The sequence below is a fragment of the Bombina bombina genome, chromosome 9 (assembly GCF_027579735.1).
Source record: "Bombina bombina isolate aBomBom1 chromosome 9, aBomBom1.pri, whole genome shotgun sequence".
Classification (NCBI taxonomy): domain Eukaryota; kingdom Metazoa; phylum Chordata; class Amphibia; order Anura; family Bombinatoridae; genus Bombina; species Bombina bombina.
The window spans coordinates 10,339,332-10,365,600 of record NC_069507.1 but is presented as its reverse complement, the minus strand read 5'-3'; positions in this window follow the sequence as shown (position 1 = coordinate 10,365,600).

Genomic DNA, 26,269 nt, shown 5'->3' with positions numbered 1-26,269 from the left:
AAAGCAAGGTCGTTATGAGCCTAAAATGGCGGATTCCGAGTAGCTGGGAGGGTCTGTGAGGGAGTGTCTGATGTTGATTGGCTCTAATGTGTCAGACGGCTGTGACATACAGGGTCAAAGTTTCCTCAATGATGACACATAGGGGCGGATCGAACATCACCATGTGTTAGCCCGCAGACGCAAACGCGAACAAGCTATGTTCGCTGGGAACCGTTTGCGGGCGAACAGTTCGGGACATCACTAGTCACTAATGACGTTCTGAAAAAGGTGCTGAACGCCCCAGGGGCGAACAAGGGATTGACGATGAAATTATAAAAATATGTAAATCATTAGCGGCAAGATGGCGGGCGGACTATAAAAGAAAAAAGGCGGTGATTTAAAAGGTGAAAAAACAATTTTGCAAACACTTTATTAAAATTTTCATGAATGAAACTCAAGTTTATTTTAAATTGGCAATACAAATCTGTAAGCAACTAAGGCAGACTTGACCTTCACTTTAATGAACAAAAAAAATGTTTTACTTCCATTTTTATGATAACAGTTCTATGCATTGTTAGCATGTTAGATAATACTGGGTCTGCACCTATTCTATGCATTTAAATATGGACTGATTAAGCAGTGAGGCACCCTCATCTCAAGCAGATGGACAGGAAGATAATAGGGAAGTGGCTGCTAGATCTTGTTCCTTTGAAAGCTGCTCGATAGCTAAGGTCTGTTCTGTGTACACAGATTAATTTCAGTCTGCTAAGCTGACATAACTTTGCTGCAACAAAAAAGGACAGCTCCACCTACTGGCTATTTTGATGAGTGCCCTGCTTTTCAATGGTTTTCAATAGCAGTCACATGAATGAAAAAAAAGGTTGTTATTCTGAAACGGCGCAAATTGAACAGGCGTAAACCGAGGTCCAACTGTATAAAATATAAATATAATATATATATATATATATATATATATATATATATATATATATAAAATATAAGAATATATATATATATATATATATATATAAATATAGAATATAAAAGAAGCATTAACATTATTTGATTAATATTTAGTGGATGAATATTGCTACCTGTTTCTTTATGTACTGGAGTATTTTAAATAAAGTATTTTCAACAAAGGATATGCAGAGAATGAAATTTTTCAACAAAGGATAACCAGAGAATAAAAGAAATATGAAAGAAGCCTAACATTTATTGGATGAATATTACAAACTGTTTATTCAAGTACTGGAGTATTGAAATAAAGTATTTTCAACAAAGGATATGCAGAGAATGACATTTTTCAACAAAGGATTGTCAAGGTATTTGAAATATTATTAAATAATATATAGAAGTATATTTATCTTTATTTAATAAATCTGTGGATGTGCACATGGTCTGTAAAACAAAGGATTATTTCTAAGAGATCTCCCAAATTTGCTATAATCAACTTACAGTTTGAGACAGGATGAGTCATAAAAGGCAAATTAAGAGGATAGATTGTCAGATAGGTGACACCACACAAAATATATGGAGACGAAATGTCTGAAATACCCTTTTGGAACTGATCAGAATCATAGGGAAACAGCTTTTATGCACATAGGTGTTAATTATCCCTAAAACATCAAATACACATCTGCACTGCTAGTTAAACAGAAAATACTCTGTATTAAGACTTTTACAACTACTCGTGGATTGACCCCATGTGGGGCAGTAAAGGCCTTGGGAAACAAAAGACAGATGCTGAGGTGTGACTCTGGAAGCTCACGTAAGCAGACAGCCAATAAACATTTTTTTTTCTCTCTGTTTAAATGCATGCCCCAGAATGTATTAAATATAGAAATTTGGGAAATTGTCTAATTCTCTATTATTATTACATGGGTATTTACTAAGCTTGGGAGGTAACTGTTTTAGTCAGTCAAAAATGTTTAATAACTCTGTTTTGTTTATATTTTTCAGACATATAATCTCAGATCTACATAGAAATGTATGTGCATATATATATATATATATATATATATATATATATATATATGTTTTGAAAACATAAAAAATCTTACTTAACCTCTGTTTTTTTAAGAATATAAATAAATACTTGTGAACCTGGAAAGAAATAATTGATGATACTGAATCTTATTTCAGATGGACCCTAGACATATGAATGCTTGGATCATTTCTAATAATTATTTCTATTTTTATTGCAGACAACCATTGGTCATGGGCATCAATCTATGCACTTAGAAAGAGATGGAATGCCTGCATGAAATGAAATAAATCATATCATATAAACGTGCAAATAAATGTTTATAAAGTTTTAAATACATCTTGTAAAATATAGTGAGATGAAGATATGGAAGTTACTTTGATGTGATATGACTATGAAATATACATTTTTTTGTTAGGCTAAATGAAATATAAATTATTTTAATATAATGTTAGATGTATTTGATGTTTCATATCAAAATGATCAGAAAATTCATTAAGATATAACTTGTCCAAAACAAATATTGTGAATAGTTGTTGCAGTAAATTATGATAAAATGAATAACCATTTCATAGAAATACTGATTTAACTGTAAAATGTGTAGAAATAGTATTGAATGTATTGCTATGTCTGATTGTAATGATGCCACCTAAGGGCCAATACTGGTAGGACAGTTAAGGGAATTACTGTTCAAAAGATGCGTTACCATAGTAACATTCTCAACTCCGTTAAGGGCCAATCCAATCAGGTATTCCAAATATCCAATCAGAAGGGACCAGGAGGGCCACCCACAATTTACCCATGATGGAAAACTAAATAAAAAGTGAATGCAATAGAGAGGACAGATTTTCTGCTGAAGCTAAAACTTGTAACTGGTTCCTGCTGGGCATGAAATACCACTTTACTTGAGCAAAGCTAATCTACCTTTCTCATTTATTGCGATATACACTTATTGGTGATCTGAGGTAAAATAATTCCTACCAAGGAATATTGGATATCGACTGCTTTTTACTCTGGTAAAGTATTCAAGGTTTTTGTAAGATAAGTTATATGCATAGTCAATTTGTATTTAATAGATTTAAAGAAGCAGTGTGTTTTTCAAGTTAGCATTTCACAGCCTATATATATTGTTTAAATCTGTATCTGATTGGCTGAGTAACTCATCTGTGCAAGTTCTGAGATTGTAAGTTAATTTTGTATTAGGATTGCAGTTAAATAGCAGAATATATATATTATCCTATTGTTTTATAAACACTGTTTAGAATTGTATTGCTTGGATGTTAAAGGTTTTTAGTCCCATTGTGTTAAATAAATAAAAGGCTATTTGTAAATAAGGCTGAATTGTGAAGGTATATTTTTCTGGGCTTTGTAAGAAGGATAGCATATCTGATAGTCGGTTTTCAAGCGCATATAAATTTATTTCATATTTCTTTTATTGCAAATATATTTCAATATGTTTATGGATATTAACTAAATAAAAGAATTCAGATATTTATATTAATTCTATGGTCTAGTAGATGCAAGGTGGATTAAGGGTTTCTATTTTTAAGGAAAATTATTATTTGTATTGGTTATAACCCTGCCATAAACTGATATATTATTTGTATTGGTTATAACCCTGCCATAAACTGATGTATTATTTGTATTGGTTATAACCCTGCCATAAACTGATATATTATTTGTATTGGTTATAACCCTGCCATAAGCTGATATATTATTTGTATTGGTTATAACCCTGCCATAAACTGATATATTATTTGTATTGGTTATAACCCTGCCATAAACTGATATATTATTTGTATTGGTTATAACCCTGCCATAAACTGATGTATTATTTGTATTGGTTATAACCCTGCCATAAACTGATATATTATTTGTATTGGTTATAACCCTGCCATAAACTGATATATTATTTGTATTGGTTATAACCCTGCCATAAGCTGATATATTATTTGTATTGGTTATAACCCTGCCATAAACTGATATATTATTTGTATTGGTTATAACCCTGCCATAAGCTGATATATTATTTGTATTGGTTATAACCCTGCCATAAGCTGATATATTATTTGTATTGGTTATAACCCTGCCATAAACTGATATATTATTTGTATTGGTTATAACCCTGCCATAAACTGATATATTATTTGTATTGGTTATAACCCTGCCATAAACTGATATATTATTTGTATTGGTTATAACCCTGCCATAAACTGATATATTATTTGTATTGGTTATAACCCTGCCATAAACTGATATATTATTTGTATTGGTTATAACCCTGCCATAAACTGATATATTATTGGTATTGGTTATAACCCTGCCATAAACTGATATATTATTTGTATTGGTTATAACCCTGCCATAAACTGATATATTATTTGTATTGCTTATAACCCTGCCATAAACTGATATATTATTTGTATTGGTTATAACCCTGCCATAAGCTGATATATTATTTGTATTGGTTATAACCCTGCCATAAACTGATATATTATTTGTATTGGTTATAACCCTGCCATAAACTGATATATTATTTGTATTGGTTATAACCCTGCCATAAGCTGATATATTATTTGTATTGGTTATAACCCTGCCATAAGCTGATATATTATTTGTATTGGTTATAACCCTGCCATAAACTGATATATTATTTGTATTGGTTATAACCCTGCCATAAACTGATATATTATTTGTATTGCTTATAACCCTGCCATAAACTGATATATTATTTGTATTGATTATAACCCTGCCATAAACTGATATATTATTTGTATTGTTTATAACCCTGCCATAAACTGATATATTATTTGTATTGGTTATAACCCTGCCATAAACTGATATATTATTTGTATTGGTTATAACCCTGCCATAAACTGATATATTATTTGTATTGGTTATAACCCTGCCATAAACTGATATATTATTTGTATTGGTTATAACCCTGCCATAAACTGATATATTATTTGTATTGGTTATAACCCTGCCATAAACTGATATATTATTTGTATTGGTTATAACCCTGCCATAAACTGATATATTATTTGTATTGGTTATAACCCTGCCATAAACTGATATATTATTTGTATTGGTTATAACCCTGCCATAAGCTGATATATTATTTGTATTGGTTATAACCCTGCCATAAGCTGATATATTATTTGTATTGGTTATAACCCTGCCATAAGCTGATATATTATTTGTATTGGTTATAACCCTGCCATAAACTGATATATTATTTGTATTGGTTATAACCCTGCCATAAACTGATATATTATTTGTATTGGTTATAACCTTGCCATAAACTGATATATTATTTGTATTGGTTATAACCCTGCCATAAACTGATATATTATTTGTATTGGTTATAACCCTGCCATAAACTGATATATTATTTGTATTGGTTATAACCCTGCCATAAACTGATATATTATTTGTATTGGTTATAACCCTGCCATAAGCTGATATATTATTTGTATTGGTTATAACCCTGCCATAAACTGATATATTATTTGTATTGGTTATAACCCTGCCATAAACTGATATATTATTGGTATTGGTTATAACCCTGCCATAAACTGATATATTATTTGTATTGGTTATAACCCTGCCATAAACTGATATATTATTTGTATTGGTTATAACCCTGCCATAAACTGATATATCATTTGGAGAGCACTACTAAAATTTTCGTAAATATACTGACAGGATATCCAGAGAATGACTTTTTCAACAAAGGATATCCAGAGAATAAAAAAAAAAATGAAAAAAGCATTAACAAGATTTGATTAATCTTTATTGGATAAATATTGCAAACTGTTTGTTTGTGAACTGGAGTATTTTAAATAACGTATTGTCAACAAAGGATATGCAGAGAATGACATTTTTCAAAAAAGGATATCCAGAGAATGAAAAAAAAAAATCATTAACATTTATTGGTTGAATATTGCAACCTGTTTCTTTGTGTACTGGAGTATTTTAAATAAAGTTTTTTTCATAAAAAGAATATGCAGAGAATGAAATTTTTCAACAAAATATAACCAGAGAATGAAATAGATATGAAAGAAGCCTTAACATTTATTGGATGAATATTGCAACCTGTTTCTTTGTGTACTGGAGTATTTTAAATAAAGTATTTTTTCAACAAAGGATATGCAGAGAATAACATTTTTCTACAAAGGATAACCAGAGAATGAAATAAATATGAAAGAGGCCTTAACATTTATTGGGTGAATATTGCAAGCTGTTTATTCAAGTAGTGGAGTATTGAAATAAAGTATTTTCAACAAAGGATATGCATATAATGACATTTTTCAAAAAAGGATATGCAGAGAACAAAAGACATCTCAAATAAGCATTAACATTTATTGGATGAATATTGCAACCTGTTTCTTTGTGTACTGGCGTATTGAAATAAATTATTTTCAACAAAGGATATCCAGAGATTTTTATTTTTCAACAAAGGATATGCAGAGAAATAAAGAAATATGAAAGAATCACTTACATTATTTTGATGATTTTTTATTGGATGATATAACAACCTGTTTCATTAAACATTTGTTTGCATCAGTAAATGTTTATTTTATTAACAAGGAGCAGCACAATGAATTGTAGCTGTAATGAACTTTACTATATAATGACATGCACGAGCACGAACGTGTTTTTCCATCAGTAGCTGTAGCTGTAATGAACTTTACTATATAATGACATGCACGAGCACGAACGTGTTTTTTCATCAGTAGCTGTAGCTGTAATGAACTTTACTATATAATGACATGCACGAGCACGAACGTGTTTTTCCATCAGTAGCTGTAATGAACTTTACTATATAATGACATGCACGAGCACGAACGTGTTTTTCCACCAGTAGCTGTAATGAACTTTACTATATAATGACATGCACGAGCACGAACGTGTTTTTCCATCAGTAGCTGTAATGAACTTTACTATATAATGACATGCACAAGCACGAACGTGTTTTTCCATCAGTAGCTGTAATGAACTTTACTATATAATGACATGCACGAATGACATGCACGAATGACATGCACGAGCAATAACTGTTTTTCATCAGTAAATGTTTATTTTATTAACAAGGAGCAGCACAATGAATTGTAGCTGTAATGAACTTTACTATATAATGACATGCACGAGCACGAACGTGTTTTTTCATCAGTAGCTGTAGCTGTAATGATTACGAGCATGATGCTCAGTGGTTGCTCAGTGGTGTGCGGAGTTCCGAAAATTGCCGAGTCGGCTTTTCATGAGCGCCATTTGGGATACAAAATCCCACGCATGCGCTATAGATAGGGTTTAAAAATTTCACAGGGCTAAATATTTTTGCATTGACGTATGCGGCCAGGAATGTAATGAATGTGGCACGCATGCGCATTAGCTGAAAAATGGGTCCAACAGCTGATGAAACGTCACAGGAAGTGACATGGTTCGCTCTTTTTCAAAGTTCGGTCCCTTCACAGAACACTGTTACCCGTGAGGGGCGGGCTCTAAACTAAGTGCCCATAAGGGTCGTGCGCACGTGACTTGTCTTTACCTATTCTATAATTCCAGCGAATTCATCAGACTAGCGAACGGAAGTGACGTTCGTCAGGTGGCTGATGTAGAATACGCACCGCGCATGCGCTATACTTTCTTTCTAGCATTTCTCGTCCGAACTCAGCTGATTTACAAGGAGGTGCGCGCGCACACAGCCATCAGGTTGTTGGACAATTAGTTTGGCTAAATACGGGCACATAAGAAATGATTTGTTACGCATTTTGGGTCGCTTTGCGCGTTTCAGCCAGTAGGATTTTTATCTTAATAGAGGTGTAGATATCTCAGTCAGCTGAACGGTTCTCCTCCTTACAAGCACCCCATAGTTAGCGGCAGAGCGCACCCCCATAGTTAGCGGCAGAGCGCACCCCATAGTTAGCGGCAGAGCGCACCCCATAGTTAGCGGCAGAGCGCACCCCCATAGTTAGCGGCAGAGCGCACCCCATAGTTAGCGGCAGAGCGCACCCCATAGCGGCAGAGCGCACCCCATAGTTAGCGGCAGAGCGCACCCCATAGTTAGAGGCAGAGCGCACCCCATAGTTAGCGGCAGAGCGGACCCCTATAGTTAGCGGCAGAGCGCACCCCATAGTTAGCGGCAGAGCGCACCCCCATAGTTAGCGGAAGAGCGCACCCCCATAGTTATTGGCAGAGCGCACACCCATAGTTAGCGGCAGAGCGCACCCCCATAGTTGGCGGCAGAGCGCACCCCCATAGTTAGCGGCAGAACGCACCCCCATAGTTAGCGGCATAGCGCACCCCCATAGTTAGCGGCAGAGCGGACCCCCATAGTTAGCGGCAGAGCTCACCCCATAGTTAGTGGCAGAGCGCACCCCCATAGTTAGCGGCAGAGCGCACCCCCATAGTTAGCGGCAGAGCGCACCCCCATAGTTAGCGGCAGAGCGCACCCCCATAGTTAGCGGCAGAGCGCACCCCATAGTTAGCGGCAGAGCGCACCCCATAGTTAGCGGCAGAGCGCACCCCATAGTTAGCGGCAGAGCGCACCCCCATAGTTAGCGGCAGAGCGCACCCCATAGCTAGCGGCAGAGCGCACCCCATAGCTAGCGGCAGAGCGCACCCCATAGCTAGCGGCAGTCTAGGATCACTAAGAAAAATGTCATGTACATAGTACCAAGCATGACGCCACAGACAAATTGAAAACATTTTTAACAAGAAAAAAACATAATTTATGTAAGAACTTACCTGATAAATTCATTTCTTTCATATTAGCAAGAGTCCATGAGCTAGTGACGTATGGGATATACATTCCTACCAGGAGGGGCAAAGTTTCCCAAACCTTAAAATGCCTATAAATACACCCCTCACTACACCCACAATTCAGTTTAACGAATAGCCAAGAAGTGGGGTGATAAGAAAGGAGCGAAAGTATCAAAAAAAAAATAATAAGGAATTGGAATAATTGTGCTTTATACAAAAAAATCATAACCACCACAAAAAAGGGTGGGCCTCATGGACTCTTGCTAATATGAAAGAAATTAATTTATCAGGTAAGTTCTTACATAAATTATGTTTTCTTTCATGTAATTGGCAAGAGTCCATGAGCTAGTGACGTATGGGATAATAAATACCCAAGATGTGGAACTTCCACGCAAGAGTCACTTACGGCTAGATTTGGAGTTTGGCGGTAAAAGGGCTGTTAACGCTCCGCGGGTTTTTTTCTGGCCGCACCATAAATTTAACTCTGGTATCGAGAGTTCAAACAAATGCTGCGTTAGGCTCCAAAAAAGGAGCGTAGAGCATTTTTACCGCAAATGCAACTCTCGATACCAGAGTTGCTTACGGACGCGGCCGGCCTCAAAAACGTGCTCGTGCACGATTCTCCCATAGGAAACAATGGGGCTGTTTGAGCTGAAAAAAAACCTAACACCTGCAAAAAAGCAGCGTTCAGCTCCTAACGCAGCCCCATTGTTTCCTATGGGGAAACACTTCCTACGTCTGCACCTAACACTCTAACATGTACCCCGAGTCTAAACACCCCTAGCCTTACACTTATTAACCCCTAATCTGCCGCCCCCGCTATCGCTGACCCCTGCATTACACTTTTAACCCCTAATCTGCCGCTCCGTAAACCGCCGCCACCTACGTTATCCCTATGTACCCCTAATCTGCTGCCCTAACATCGCCGACCCCTATGTTATATTTATTAACCCCTAATCTGCCCCCCACAACGTCGCCGACACCTACCTACACTTATTAACCCCTAATCTGCCGAGCGGACCTGAGCGCTACTATAATAAAGTTATTAACCCCTAATCCGCCTCACTAACCCTATCATAAATAGTATTAACCCCTAATCTGCCCTCCCTAACATCGCCGACACCTACCTTCAATTATTAACCCCTAATCTGCCGAGCGGACCTCACCGCTATTCTAATAAATGTATTAACCCCTAAAGCTAAGTCTAACCCTAACACTAACACCCCCCTAAGTTAAATATAATTTTTATCTAACGAAATAAATGAACTCTTATTAAATAAATGATTCCTATTTAAAGCTAAATACTTACCTGTAAAATAAATCCTAATATAGCTACAATATAAATTACATTTATATTATAGCTATTTTAGGATTAATATTTATTTTACAGGTAACTTTGTATTTATTTTAACCAGGTACAATAGCTATTAAATAGTTAAGAACTATTTAATAGTTACCTAGTTAAAATAATTAAAAATTTACCTGTAAAATAAATCCTAACCTAAGTTATAATTAAACCTAACACTACCCTATCAATAAAATAATTAAATAAACTACCTACAATTACCTACAATTAACCTAACACTACACTATCAATAAATTAATTAAACACAATTGCTACAAATAAATACAATTAAATAAACTATCTAAAGTACAAAAAATAAAAAAGAACTAAGTTACAGAAAATAAAAAAATATTTACAAACATAAGAAAAATATTACAACAATTTTAAACTAATTACACCTACTCTAAGCCCCCTAATAAAATAACAAAGACCCCCAAAATAAAAAATTCCCTACCCTATTCTAAAATACAAAAATTACAAGCTCTTTTACCTTACCAGCCCTGAACAGGGCCCTTTGCGGGGCATGCCCCAAGAATTTCAGCTCTTTTGCCTGTAAAAAAAAACATACAATACCCCCCCCCCAACATTACAACCCACCACCCACATACCCCTAATCTAACCCAAACCCCCTTAAATAAACCTAACACTAATCCCCTGAAGATCTTCCTACCTTGTCTTCACCATCCAGGTATCACCGATCCGTCCTGGCTCCAAGATCTTCATCCAACCCAAGCGGGGGTTGGCGATCCATAATCCGGTGCTCCAAAGTCTTCCTCCTATCCGGCAAGAAGAGGACATCCGGACCGGCAAACATCTTCTCCAAGCGGCATCTTCTATGTTCTTCCATCCGATGACGACCGGCTCCATCTTGAAGACCTCCAGCGCGGATCCATCCTCTTCTTCCGACGACTAGACGACGAATGACGGTTCCTTTAAGGGACGTCATCCAAGATGGCGTCCCTCGAATTCCGATTGGATGATAGGATTCTATCAGCCAATCGGAATTAAGGTAGGAATTTTCTGATTGGCTGATGGAATCAGCCAATCAGAATCAAGTTCAATCCGATTGGCTGATCCAATCAGCCAATCAGATTGAGCTCGCATTCTATTGGCTGATCGGAACAGCCAATAGAATGCGAGCTCAATCTGATTGGCTGATTGGATCAGCCAATCGGATTGAACTTGATTCTGATTGGCTGATTCCATCAGCCAATCAGAAAATTCCTACCTTAATTCCGATTGGCTGATAGAATCCTATCAGCCAATCGGAATTCGAGGGACGCCATCTTGGATGACGTCCCTTAAAGGAACCGTCATTCGTCGTCTAGTCGTCGGAAGAAGAGGATGGATCCGCGCTGGAGGTCTTCAAGATGGAGCCGGTCGTCATCGGATGGAAGAACATAGAAGATGCCGCTTGGAGAAGATGTTTGCCGGTCCGGATGTCCTCTTCTTGCCAGATAGGAGGAAGACTTTGGACCCTCTTCTGGACTTCTTCAGTGGATGTCTAGCCCCCGCTTGGGTTGGATGAAGATCTTGGAGCCAGGACGGATCGGTGAACCTGGCATGGTGAAGACAAGGTAGGAAGATCATCAGGGGCTTAGTGTTAGGTTTATTTAAGGGGGGTTTGGGTTAGATTAGGGGTATGTGGGTGGTGGGTTGTAATGTTGGGGGGGGGGGGTATTGTATGTTTTCTTTTACAGGCAAAAGAGCTGAACTTCTTGGGGCATGCCCCGCAAAGGGCCCTGTTCAGGGCTGGTAAGGTAAAAGAGCTTGTAACTTTTTAAATTTAGAATAGGGTAGGGAATTTTTTATTTTGGGGGTCTTTGTTATTTTATTAGGGGGCTTAGAGTAGGTGTAATTAGTTTAAAATTGTTGTAATATTTTTCTTATGTTTGTAAATATTTTTTTATTTTCTGTAACTTAGTTCTTTTTTATTTTTTGTACTTTAGATAGTTTATTTAATTGTATTTATTTGTAGCAATTGTGTTTAATTAATTTATTGATAGTGTAGTGTTAGGTTAATTGTAGGTAATTGTAGGTAGTTTATTTAATTATTTTATTGATAGGGTAGTGTTAGGTTTAATTATATCTTAGGTTAGGATTTATTTTACAGGTAAATTTGTAATTATTTTAACTAGGTAACTATTAAATAGTTCTTAACTATTTAATAGCTATTGTACCTGGTTAAAATAAATACAAAGTTACCTGTAAAATAAATATTAATCCTAAAATAGCTATAATATAAATGTAATTTATATTGTAGCTATATTAGGATTTATTTTACAGGTAAGTATTTAGCTTTAAATAGGAATCATTTATTTAATAAGAGTTAATTTATTTCGTTAGATAAAAATTATATTTAACTTAGGGGGGTGTTAGTGTTAGGGTTAGACTTAGCTTTAGGGGTTAATACATTTATTAGAATAGCGGTGAGCTCCGGTCGGCAGATTAGGGGTTAATAATTGAAGGTAGGTGTCGGCGATGTTAGGGAGGGCAGATTAGGGGTTAATACTATTTATGATAGGGTTAGTGAGGCGGATTAGGGGTTAATAACTTTATTATAGTAGCGCTCAGGTCCGCTCGGCAGATTAGGGGTTAATAAGTGTAGGTAGGTGTCGGCGACGTTGTGGGGGGCAGATTAGGGGTTAATAAATATAACATAGGGGTCGGCGGTGTTAGGGGTAGCAGATTAGGGGTACATAGGGATAACGTAGGTGGCGGCGATTTGCGGTCGGAAGATTAGGGGTTAATTATTTTAAGTAGCTTGCGGCGACGTTGTGTGGGGCAAGTTAGGGGTTAATAAATATAATATAGGGGTCGGCGGGGTTAGGGGCAGCAGATTAGGGGTACATAAGTATAACGTAGGTGGCGGTCGGCAGATTAGGGGTTAAAAATTTTAATCGAGTGGCGGCGATGTGGGGGGAGCTCGGTTTAGGGGTACATAGGTAGTTTATGGGTGTTAGTGTAGTTTAGGGTACAGTAGTTAAGAGCTTTATGAACCGGCGTTAGCCAGAAAGCTCTTAACTCCTGCTTTTTTCAGGCGGCTGGAATCTTGTCGTTAGAGCTCTAACGCTCACTGCAGAAACGACTCTAAATACCGGCGTTAGAAAGATCCCATTGAAAAGATAGGCTACGCAAATGGCGTAGGGGGATCTGCGGTATGGAAAAGTCGCGGCTGTAAAGTGAGCGTTAGACCCTTTAATCACTGACTCCAAATACCAGCGGGCGGCCAAAACCAGCGTTAGGAGCCTCTAACGCTGGTTTTGACGGCTACCGCCGAACTCTAAATCTAGGCCTTAGAGAGGGAGGGATAAAATAAAGACAGCCAATTCCGCTGAAAAAAACAATCCACAACCCAAATCAAAAAGTTTCAATTTTTATAATGAAAAAAACTGAAATATAAGCAGAAGAATCAAACTGAAACAGCTGCCTGAAGTACCATTCTACCAAAAACTGCTTCTGAAGAAGAGAAAACATCAAAATGGTAGAATTTAGTAAAAGTATGCAAAGAAGACCAAGTCATTGCTTTGCAAATCTGATCAACAGAAGCTTCATTCTTAAAAGTCCAGGAAGAAGAAACTGACCTAGTAGAATGAGCCGTAATCCTCAGAGGCGGGGATTAACCCGACTCCAAATAAGCATGATGAATCAAAAGTTTAACCAAGATGCCAAAGAAAAGGCAGAAGCCTTCTAACCTTTCCTAAAACCAGAAAAGATAACAAATAGACTAGAAGTCTGTCTGAAATCTGAGTAGCTTCAACATAATATTTCAAAACTCTTACCACATCCAAAGAATGTAAGAATTTTACCAAAGAATTCTTAGGATTAGGACACAAGGAAGGGACAATAATTCCTCCACTAATGTTGTTAGAATTCACATCTTTAGGCAAAAATTGAAATGAGGACAGCAAAAACCACCTTATCCTGATGAAAAAGGAGATTCACAAGAAAGAACAGATAATTCAAAAACTGTTCTAGCTGAAGAGATGTCTAAACAGAACAATACTTTCCATGAAAGAAATTAATGTCCAAAGAAAGCATATGCTCAAACAGAAGAGCCTGTAAAACCTTCAGAACCAAAATAAGACTCCAAGGAGGAGAAATTGGCTTAATGACAGGCTTGATACGAACCAAAGCCTGAACAAAATAATGAATATCAGAAAGATTTAGCAATTCTTACTGGGAAACAGCACAGAAAAAGCAGAGATTTGTCCTTTCAAGGAACATGCAGACAAAATCTTATGAAGAAACTATAAAATCCTAGGAATTCTAAAGGAATGCCAAGAGAATTCATAAGAAGAGCATCATGAGATGTAAATCTTCCAAACTTGATAATAAATCCTACTAGACACAGATTTACAAGCCTGCAACATAGTATTAATCACTGAGTCAGAGAAACTTCTATGACTAAGTACTAAGCGTTACATTTTCATACCATCAAATTAATAATTTGAATTCCTGATGAAAAAAACGAATGTTAAGATATAAGGTCTGGCCTTAATGGAAGTAACCAAGATTGGCAACTGGACATCCGAACAAGAACCATATACCAAAACCTGTATGGCCATGCTGGAGCCACCAGCCACACCAAAGATTGCTCTCTGATGATTTAGAAAAACACTCTAAAAAGAAGAACCAGAGATGAAAAAATATAGGCAGATTGATAATTCCAAGGAAGTGTTAATGAATACACTACTTCCGCCTGAGGATCCCAGGACCTGAATAGGCCCCTGGGAAGTTCCTTATTTAGATGAGATGCCATCAGATCTATTTCTGGAAGCCCTCACATCTGAAAAATTGAAAAACATATCTGGGTAAAGAGACCATTCTCCCGGATGTAAAGCTTGATTAACAGAGATAATCCGCTTCCCAAATGTCTATACCTGGGAAAAAGACCACAGAAATTAGATAGGAGCTGGATTTAGCCCAAGCAAATATCCGAGATACTCAGTTGTGACATTGTCTGTCTGAAAAAACGTCTCTTCTTCAAAAAGAAACCAAACTGAAGAACTCTGAGAATGCACTGAGTTCCAAAATATCAAATGGTAATCTCGCCTCCTGAGATTTCCAAACCCCTGTGCTGACAGAGATCCTCAGACAGCCTCCCAACCTAAAAGACTCGCATCTGTAGAGATCATGGTCCAGGTTGAATGAACCAAAGAGACCCGTAGAACTAAATGATGGTGATCTTAACCACCGAATCAAAGATAGTTAAACATTAGGATTCAAAGATATAAAAAGTGATATCCTAGAATCCCTGCACCATTATTCAGCATAAAAAACTGGAAAGGTTTCCTATGAAATGAGCAAAGGGAATCGAATCCATTGCTGCAGCCATGAAACCTAAAACTTCCATGCATATATAGCAACTTGAAGGAAATAATAGAGACTGAAGGTTCTGACAAACGGAACCCAATAAACTTGTCACTTGTCTGTTAGAGACAAAAACATTGACACAATCTATCTGGAAACCTAAAAAAGGTGACCCTTGTGTGAGGAATCAAGGAGCTTTTGATAAAAAGATCCTCTAACCATGTCTTGAAGAAACAACAAAGTTGAATCGTATGAGATTCTGCAGAACGAAAAGACTGAGCCAGTACCACGATACCGTCCAAATAAGGAACACTGAGAACCTTGAAAAGATTCTTAGAGCTGTCGCTAGACCAGAAGGAAAAGCAACAAATTGGTAATGCTTGTCAAAAAAAGAGAATCTCAGAAAATAAAAAATAATCTGAATGAAAACAGAAAATGAAGATATGTATCTATTGTATCTATTGTAAACAAATAATGCCATCACTGACCAAAAAGGCAGAATAGACCATATAACCTACCATTCTAAAAGATGGTACACTTATATGACAGTTCAAAAAGATTTTCTATCTTTGGAACAATGAATAGTCTTGAATAAAACCCCAAAACCCAATTCCTAAAATGAAACTGGAATAAATACCCCAGAAAACTACAGGACTGAGCAGCGCTTGAGCCCCAACGGGTGACCAGCCGCACTTCACCAGTACCCAAAACATATAGGTCTGAAACACACTTCAGGAAAGTGTTAGTTTTACTGGAATAGCTGGAATATGATAGAGAAAAAAGACTTCTCACAGACGGTTTTACTCTGAATCCTATTCTGTACCCAAAGTCTAAGAAGTTTGGACCGAATAGAACCAAATAAATTTCAAAAAAGTCTTAACCTGCCCCTTACCAGCCAAGCTGGAATAAGAACCGCACCTACATGCAAATTTGGGGAGCTGACTTTGAACTTTTAAAAGGCTTAATTGAATGAGGAAAAAACTTCCAATTATAAACATCTTACTTGGGGAAGAATTCAGGATTTCGTTCCTTAGTAAGAACAGAAAACTAATATAAGCTTAAAGTTTTAGTCTTAGAACTCAATCTTGAAGCCCAGAGTAACAGTTAAAGAATTGAATCTAATTATCAACCAAATAATTGATTATCTTGAAAAAAAAAAGAAATATGGATTAACCCTATGACACAGCTTTCAGTTTGCTCAATTGTTTTATGACGGAAAAATTCCGTCATATGTCCTTAAGAGGTTAAACCTCATTTGCGAAAATATTTAATAAAATGACAACACAAATGAAATTATTAGCATGTTAATCAAGTTAAAGGACCAGTTAACACACTGGACTTGCACAATCAACAAATGCAAGATAATAAGACAATGCAATAGCACTTAGTCTGAACTTCAAATAAGTAGTAGATTTTGTCCTTTTAACAATGCTAAACAAATCATAATCCGATACTTGATCTTAATGTATCCAACCAGAAAGATGCAGCAATTGCAACATCAATAAAATAAATTACAGGTCTATGGAAAAGTACCTGAAAATAATTTTCCTTAAATAAGATACGACCATCTGAAGGAAAAAAAATAAATACTATTTGCTATAAGAATAATAGTATATTTAGCAGGAGTAGAGATAGCCCCATTAACTTGGGGAATCTTTCCTCAAAACTGAAAACTAACTGCTGGCAAAGAATACAATTTAAAAACCTTAAAGAAGGACTAAAAGAACATTCTCAGCCTATTCCATTCCCTAGTATCAAGAACTGGAAAAAAACCTCTGAAGAAACCACAGAAGATAAATAAGCAGAATTGAAATGTTAGCTAGTTTTTAAAATCAAAAGAACTAGTATCTTCAATATCCAAAATAATCAACACCTTTTGAACAAAGAACAAATGTACTCTATTAAAAAATAAAAAAAGTAGATTTGTTAGTGTCAATATCTGATGAAGAAAAATTCTGAATGAGAAAAAACACCATCAGAGAAGGATAATTCATTATGTTGTTGGTCATTTGAAACTTCATCAACTAAAAGAAGTTTGAAAAAAACCTAAAAATTTTATTAGAAGGCGGGATGTCAGACAAAGCCTTAAAAATAGAATCAGAAATTTATAAGAATATTTTTCTAAGTATATCTTGCACATAAGATATAAAAAGAATAGCAATATATAAAGCATAAATACTAATGGATTCTGCATGTAAAAGTTTATCATGATAACTTTATTACAAACCATAGCTAAAGATAAACATTCATAACATTAAAATAAATGAACTTAGCTTTGGTAGGACTGATATCAGTCAACAGGAATCCCTCAGCATTTCTTGATACAGGAACAGTGTTTGAATATCTTGCAATATGTAATAGAAAAACAACAACATATAAAGCAAAATTATCAAATTCCTTAAATGACAGTTTCAGGAATGGGAAAAAATGCAAAATAAACAAGCCTCTAGCAACCAGAAGCAACAAAAAAGTGAGACTTAAATAATGTGAAAAAAAGTAGAAAAAGTATGAAGCCCACATTTTTGGCGCCAAGTATGACGCCCACATTATTGGCGCCAAGTACAACGCCCATATTTTTTGGCGCCAAGTATGACGCCACATCCTCTGACGCCGAAAACGACGCCCACATTTTTTGGCGCAAAAAAACGTCTGAACACACATGCGTCAACAAATGACGTAACTACGAACAAACTTCCGGCGTCAACTACGGCGCCGGAAATGACAAAATTTTGCGCCAAAAAAAGTTTGGGCCAAAAATGTCGCAATAAATTGAAGCATTTTCTGCCCCCGTGAGCCTAACAGCCCGCAGGGAAAAAAGTCAATTGAAAATTTTCAAGGTGAGAAAAAAATATTTATTCATATGCATTATCCCAAATAATGAAACTGACAGTCTGAATGAAGGAATACTGATTATCCTGAATCATGGCAAATATAAGTTTAAACACATATATTTAGAACTTTACATATAAAGTGCCCACCATAGCTTTGAGCGTCATAAATAGAAATAAGACTTACTTACCCCAAGACACTCATCTACATAAAGTAGATAGCCAAACTAGTACTGAAACGAGAATCAGTAGAGGTAATGGTATATAAGAGTATATCGTCGATCTGAAAAGGGAGGTAGGAGAAGAAATCTCTACGACCGATAACAGAGAACCTATGAAATAGATCCCCTAGAGGAAGACCATTGTATTCAAATAGGCAATACTCTCTTCACATCCCTCTGACATTCACTGCACTCTGAGAGGAAAACCGGGCTCCAGCCTACTGCGAAGCGCATATCAACGTAGAATCTAGCACAAACTTACTTCACCACCTCCATGGGAGGCAAAGTTTGTAAAACTGAATTGTGGGTGTGGTGAGGGGTGTATTTATAGGCATTTTAAGGTTTGGGAAACTTTGCCCCTCCTGGTAGGAATGTATATCCCATACGTCACTAGCTCATGGACTCTTGCTAATTACATGAAAGAAATAATATTGTTGCAACACTATACATGAAATAAACATATTTTATCTAGATTGTAAATTCCCACGGGAATAGGGCCCTCAATCCCTAGTGTATGTGTTTGTAAATGTTGTCCTGTCTCTTACAAGTCTTGTACTGTTTTATTTATATGAATTCAATCCATGGACAGCGCTGTGGAATATGTTGGTGCTTCATAAATAAAGTATAATAATAATAAATATTAGTGTCTTTCTTTTTTTTTTTCTTTTATAATTTTTGAGGTTCACCAGGCAGTACAGACATAAAGAAACAAAACAAAGACAACTTACAATGTTAGAGACTAATACATAAATGCACAATTGCATACAATGGAAGGCGCTATGCACCCCCTCATGTTGCAAACAATGTTAAGTCACATTAAATGATATTCACATTTTGCCTTCCAACTAAAAGTTAGGGTTACTTTTGAACCCTTCGCATTCCGAAACATATAGAAGGCCAATGAGGAATAGGGTACCATTATTGGATCCCAACTAAAAAGTTGAACCTAATTTTATTTTTTATGTAGATAGCAGGATAGGGCCGAGACTCCCTTACTCGGCCTGGAACTGCGGAGAGTATTTAATACCCCTGTTCGCACTAATTCCAAGTGTGGAGGCGGAGCTCAGCAGAGCAATAGCTTGCTACTATAGTAAATGTCATACCCTCTCCGCCCATGGGCATTAATGTTATTATATATGTAAACATAGTAGGTATTAAATGGTACCCTCAAAGAAAGGGGCATTGAGATTACATAGGCCAGATAACACACATAAGGCTTTAAATACCTCACTTTGATCATTCTTGTAGACCTATTAGGGGATCTAGTATCAACGTATATTTACAGCAAGAGTCATAGAACAAAAAACCATTCTGTGACATTTCTGTAATAAGTAGCCCACTCCTAAATGGGACTATCTAGGTTACACAAGTCACTGTAGGATCTCTAGGAATATTGAATACATTTATCACCTATCGTTTGTACAAGTAAAAGCCAGGGTCCAAATTATAACATAGTAAGTGGGCAGAATTCTACCTACAAGATTTCCAAATAAAACCATATATACTAAAACCCAATATAGCCGTGTCTATTAGTTACCTAAACAAGACAGGTGGTACTAATCTAGACCCAATGTGTTCATATCTGTTGGTTGTGAAGGCAGGTTAAACAATGATTTTATAGATGCCCAAGAAGGCAGAGATGAGCAAGGTACCCCATGTCTTTAGTCAGCACAGATATATTTGTAAACTAGAAAAAATATGCTAAACAGAAAAAAACTCCCAAGCTAAACTTTAATAGACCTATGGTATTATTGATTAAGAGGGGTGGCTTTTGTTACTCATCTGGGTAATACAGCAGCTCTATATTATTTCAAAGAGTTATATGTATAGTGAATGTCTTACAACCTATGTGAGATATTTTGAGAGTACTAGCAAGTCCTACAAAAATGGGAGTCAATAAGATATAAGTAAGCAGCTTAAGAAACATAGGCCTCTATTTAACAAGGTCTGGCGGACCTGATCCGACAGTGCGGATCAGGTCCGCCAGACCTCGCTGAATACAGAGAGCAATACGCTCTCCATATTCAGCATTGCACCAGCAGCTCACAAGAGCTGCTGGTGCAAGGCCGCCAGCAGGGGGATGTCAATCAACCCGATCATATTCGATTGGGTTGAATTCCGGTGATGTGCGTCTGCTTGCTCAGAGCAGGTGGACAGGGTTATGGAGCAGTGGTCTTTCGTATCTGCTGTTTCTGGCGAGCCTCCATTCAGAGCTTGATAGATAGGCCCCATAGCATATACCCATAACTCTGCTCTCATTAGGAAATGTTAATACAAGTAGGCCCATTGAAATCTGCTGTCCCGGCCTCTGACAGCAGAAGAACAGCTGTGTAAAATACCAGAGAGAGCTATACATTCAAAATAAAAGCAATGTTAGTACGCTCACTCTCGAAACTCCACCTTGTCAGTATATGGCCGGGTTATAATACAATATATTTAATAATTATTCTCTAGAATAAACCCCCAATAAAAATGCATATACCAAACAATAAAATTAATGTAAATTCCTAAATTCTTTATAGTTCAAATTTATAGACACATTGAATTATATGTATAGAAAACCAGATATGAATCAAACTATACACGTTTAAACTGTTATAATATGCTATGCCAAGATCATAAATTTTACCTTATTTATTAACCTTATTCGCAATTGAATTTCATTAAAATACCACAATGAGATACCAAGATATGAGCCACTAACATTCAGACTGGTACAATTAAGTTATTTAACCCACAAATGATTCTATACAATGCTAATTAAAACACCAGAAGTATGTATATTCTTAATGTAAACAGCCAGATTATATGCTAATTTATCTAAGATGAAATACATTTTTTTTAGCAGCAATAAGGTAAATTCTAAAATAGATTTATATGGTTACAGTTATAAATTACTTGGCAAACAAAAGATTGGTTTTAAACCACACAGAATTATAAATGCAAGCTAAAATACAAAGTACCTTTTTAAAATTACTAACTGCCATTTGACTATAGTCTTAGAATACCTTTGTCTAAAATATTAAAGATAAATAAGTCGTACATCACCCAATTAAACAATTAATGTTTCAACTTCCAGAGTTTCTCCAGTAAATCCAATTTTGCCTCATAAATTGAAAGAGGTAATTTTTGCAAGATGGATAAAAATATAGGCCCAGGTTGCTTTATAATAGACTGGATCGCAGCAGTTTTGTCAGCCAAAAATCTTGCAGCCAGAGTCCTCTTTTTCTCTCTTGCTTGGGATTATATTTTGCAATATAGTCCCACCCCTTTTTATTCTAATCATCGTGAAATTTGGATGATAGGCCCTTCGGAAGCTGATCTGTGATTCGCCCTTACGGAGCTGAGCATGGATTGGCCCTTCGAGTCAAAACATTTGATTGACTACTTAGATTTGCATATGTTTTAAACAATCAATTTGTTTGGCTGTCATACCATTTTAATCCCCATAGGGGGCAGCAAACAACCAGAAATGCAGTTTCTATCATAACACTGCTAACAGTAAATACAGTTCCTATATATTTTTATTCAATATAACATATTTTTTAGTATCAACAAGTCACATGTTCCAAGTGTATTGGACCATGTCATACTATTCATCCTGATTATTTTAATATGAAACACCAGTATGTTTCTATTGATCATATTGATAAACAATTACACTGTCAAGTATTTGCTCTCCCCAGAATCATAGCATTCAAACATCCTGGCATATATTCATACAAACACAGCATATTTCACATTCCCAACAATTTTTGAATACACAGATCCATGTTCATGGCTAACATTCATGGGGCATCTTGCGGTCTGTAAGATAAAAAAAACAAATGTTACCGTTTTGAAACAACATTTATACATCTACCATACAGATTATTCATTAAGTTCCATATGCGCTTATCTAATATGTTGCTATTAGTCACTGCTTCTTAGGTCAGAAAATACACATTTCTATACAGTATTTAAAATTATACAGGCTGTATTTTAAAAATTAACCGAAGAGTTACAATGCAACACATGGGTTTTTGCTGAGCTAATCTTCCTCTAGACGTAACGTCTAGAATTTGTGGATTCAAAACAACAGGGAAAGTTTAAGACATATGTTACACTTAGTCGTTTCTTCAGCTAAAAATTTGTTCTACGAATCTCATTAGGCCTCAAAGAAAAATCCCAGACACCATGTCTCTATTAACCCAGAGGTTCCTGTGATCTAGGTAATGAGACAGATGCTCTCTTTGAAATAACTTGCCTTTTCTCTAATTGAAACAGAGAGAGGGGGTTTGTTTACACACAGTTTCACAATTAAAATTAGTTCTTGGTCTTATCATAAATCTATGTGTAGATAAATATACATACATATATATATTATTTAAAGGGACAGTCTAGGCCAAAATAAACTTTCATGATTCAGATAGAGCATGTAATTTTAAACAAATTTCCAATTTACTTTTATCACCAATTTTGCTTTGTTCTCTTGGTATTCTTAGTTGAAAGCTTAACCTAGGAGGTTCATATGCTAATTTCTTAGACCTTGAAGCCCACCTCTTTCAGATTGCATTTTAACAGTTTTTCACCACTAGAGGGTGTTAGTTCACGTATTTCATATAGATAACACTGTGCTCGTGCACGAGAAGTTATCTGGGAGCAGGCACTGATTGGCTAGACTGCAAGTCTGTCAAAAGAACTGAAAAAAAGGGGCAGTTTGCAGAGGCTTAGATACAAGATAATCACAGAGGTTAAAAGTATATTATTATAAATGTGTTAGTTATGCAAAACTGGGGAATGGGTAATAAAGGGATTATCTATCTTTTAAAACAATAACAATTCTGGTGTAGACTGTCCCTTTAATGATACTCAGATGGCCTGACAACCTATAACACCTCAGATGTAAAATTTTATAAAATATGTAAACTAAAACAAGTATTCTGCTTGCCCAGCAGAAATTCCAGAATAGCGTAGTATGTTGAGGTAAGAACTACTCCTGCCTTACTTAATCTCACAGGTCCACTAGCATTGAATAATGCTAACTCTATTTAATGCAGTAAGGTCCCAAAAATAAGTCTGTAAATGTTTGTGCCAGAATAAAAAAACTAAGGAACCCCGAGATAGCAGCAGCAGCAGCAGCAGCAACAACAAAAAAACGCTTTCAACAGGAAGATGGTGATTAATCTATGTAAGTCTCTGAAGATGTACTGATATCTCCGTAAATGTAGCTGTCACATCTCCCGATACCAGACCGGGAATCAAGGGGGCCAGATCCGTGTAGGGCCCGAACTTGAGAGGCAAATCTCTGGACTAGTGAAAGTAGGACAGGATCCATGGGGCTGTGTAATATCGCTTCGAAACTTAGTGGCAGGTCATGGAGGATCGCCACAGTCTCCTTTAAAGCCGGCACATCAAGCTGACCACATATCTCCTCAAACAAGCTCCGGTATTCCAACAGGGCAGATAGATAGTAAGGGCCTATTTCATCACTCCACTCCACAAGGCCTGCAGCTTACCTCCGAGCAGGGACAGCAAGCCTGGAAACGGTTGCCCTAGACGAATCCCACACTGGATAAGCAGGAGCCCCAATTGTAAGTGACTGCCCGACTGCAACTAGGTTGGGCTGTAACGGCTCCACAGTGTCTACTTCCCCTTTCAGCGAAGTCTCAGAAGAGACTTTCCCCTTGGTCATCGTTTCCACAAGAGCTTGGAGGCGATCAAATCTAGCAGCCATATTTAGCTCCTGCTCCTTCAACAGATGCTGTAGGGTTATATAAATTTCCTCCATTGCCGTGAGCGACAATGAGCGTTACAACACGCCCTTGCAGTGATGATACAGCCTGATGGCGCAGTTTTAATGTGCACGGGTGCTGTTGGGCCCTCTTTGGCTGTCTATGTCTCTTTTGACTCTCTCCTGCCAGCTATAATAAAATCTAAATCAGTCTCATAGCTGTCATGTCTCATAGCTAGTTCACCATCTTGTCAGGACTTATTGTCGGTGCCAATAGCTGATCTATTTAGGATAGCAGCACTGGATACTTCAGAGCTATGTTAAAGTGCAGCCATCTTCCTGAGCTGCTAAGCTCCGCCCCCCCCCCATATTAGTGTCTGAAGATCAGAGGACAATATATGATTACACTGACAGTATCTCCTCATAAGAGAAGATTGTATTAAAGTGTCCATATACATGAATAAGATAACCATAAAAGAAACACCTTAGCGTCCTAAGATCACTAAGAAAAAAAATGTATTTACATAGGACAATATGAAATCTCTTCAACATGAGAGATTATAATTATGGAGTCCATATTGAAATAAAATACTGGAACAAATTTCTCATAAAAATATACTTGATAATACAATCAAGAAAATAAAGATTCTTGGGTCATATGAATTACCCATAAATGTTGTTATAACAATATGGTACAGATAAAGTAAAAAAATGATATTGTACCAGATAAGAAAAGGAGGAAAGAATCAAATATATGATATTTAATTTAAATCCCCTAAAGAGGATAAAAAATTGTTCTTCTTGGGGCAGAGCTGGCCGCAACCAAGATGGTGGTGTAACTCTAGAGCTCCGCTGATGGTGCACATTAAATAACTTTAAAAAAGAGACCAAATGCCCATATTCGCACACGCTATGGCGGATTAAGCAGTCCTAACAGGTCCCGATACCATATAACAAGGAGGAACAGAATTGATGCGGCGGTAAGCCGGAAATAGCCGTAACCGCTTTCACCACTGCTTGGGGCTTTGCATATCCCACGGACCGCAAGATAATGGCCGGCACATGAGCAGGGTATATACCATCGGCGGGGCACACGGCAGAGCCAGATCATCAAGGGTACGAAGCACAGGAGGATCTCCCTAGGTCTGGTTAAGGGCTAAACCCACATTTCTGGTTAAGGGCTAAACCCACATGATGTAACCTTGCCGGATCGCAGCCCCAACATTATATAAAAATCGTAAAAATTATAATAAGGAGCAACTAGTGTGATAAAGGGGAAGAAAATAATAATAGAGTGGACTAGGAAAGGACATTCAAGGAATATTTTCCAATCTTTAATGTAAAAAGGAGATAAGATCAATGGGATGATAATTGCAATCAAGGCCTACACACCCTGTATAGGTTTGGCATAGTGTAATCTAAGAAGAGAGCCTGCTACACATGTGTGATTATTGCCTCTATTCTCATAACAAACTGCAGCAAGCACATTGGTAAAGCTCTCGCTACCACTAAAAGCTGCATTAACACCTTTGGATTATCTCTGACAAGAGGATCTGAGCATTTATTCTCTAGTCACAATGGCCTATAAGCAGAAACCTAAACTGAATACAGTAGAGCAACAAAATCTCAGGCGACCAAAAGCCACTTTGTCACATCTTATTTTAACACTATGGAACAGACATCTCCTAATTCTGCAGCTATGGCAACAAATACTGATACACCTCCGAATACAGACCATGCAACATCAGAAATACTACAAATCTCTGCAGAGGTTCTCTCCTCTCTCCCATCTAAACAGGATATTGCTGATATTCTTCGAGCATGCATGAGAGAGGAACTAGCGGACTTTAAACAAGATATCCATACTCTGGGCTTCAGGGTGGAAGTGCTAGAAGACGGCAATGACTCCATGAGAGAAGAATTTAACTAATTACAGTTACGCTATGAATCACAACAACACTCACTGGAAACCCTGCATAATAAAGTTGATGACCTGGAAAACAGGAGTCGCAGGAAGAACCTTCGCATCCGAGGGGTGCCAGAATCGGTTTAACCTAAATACCTTCCTACCTACTTACCAGCCCTTTTTACCCACTTAAAGGGAGCCAACTCAACTAA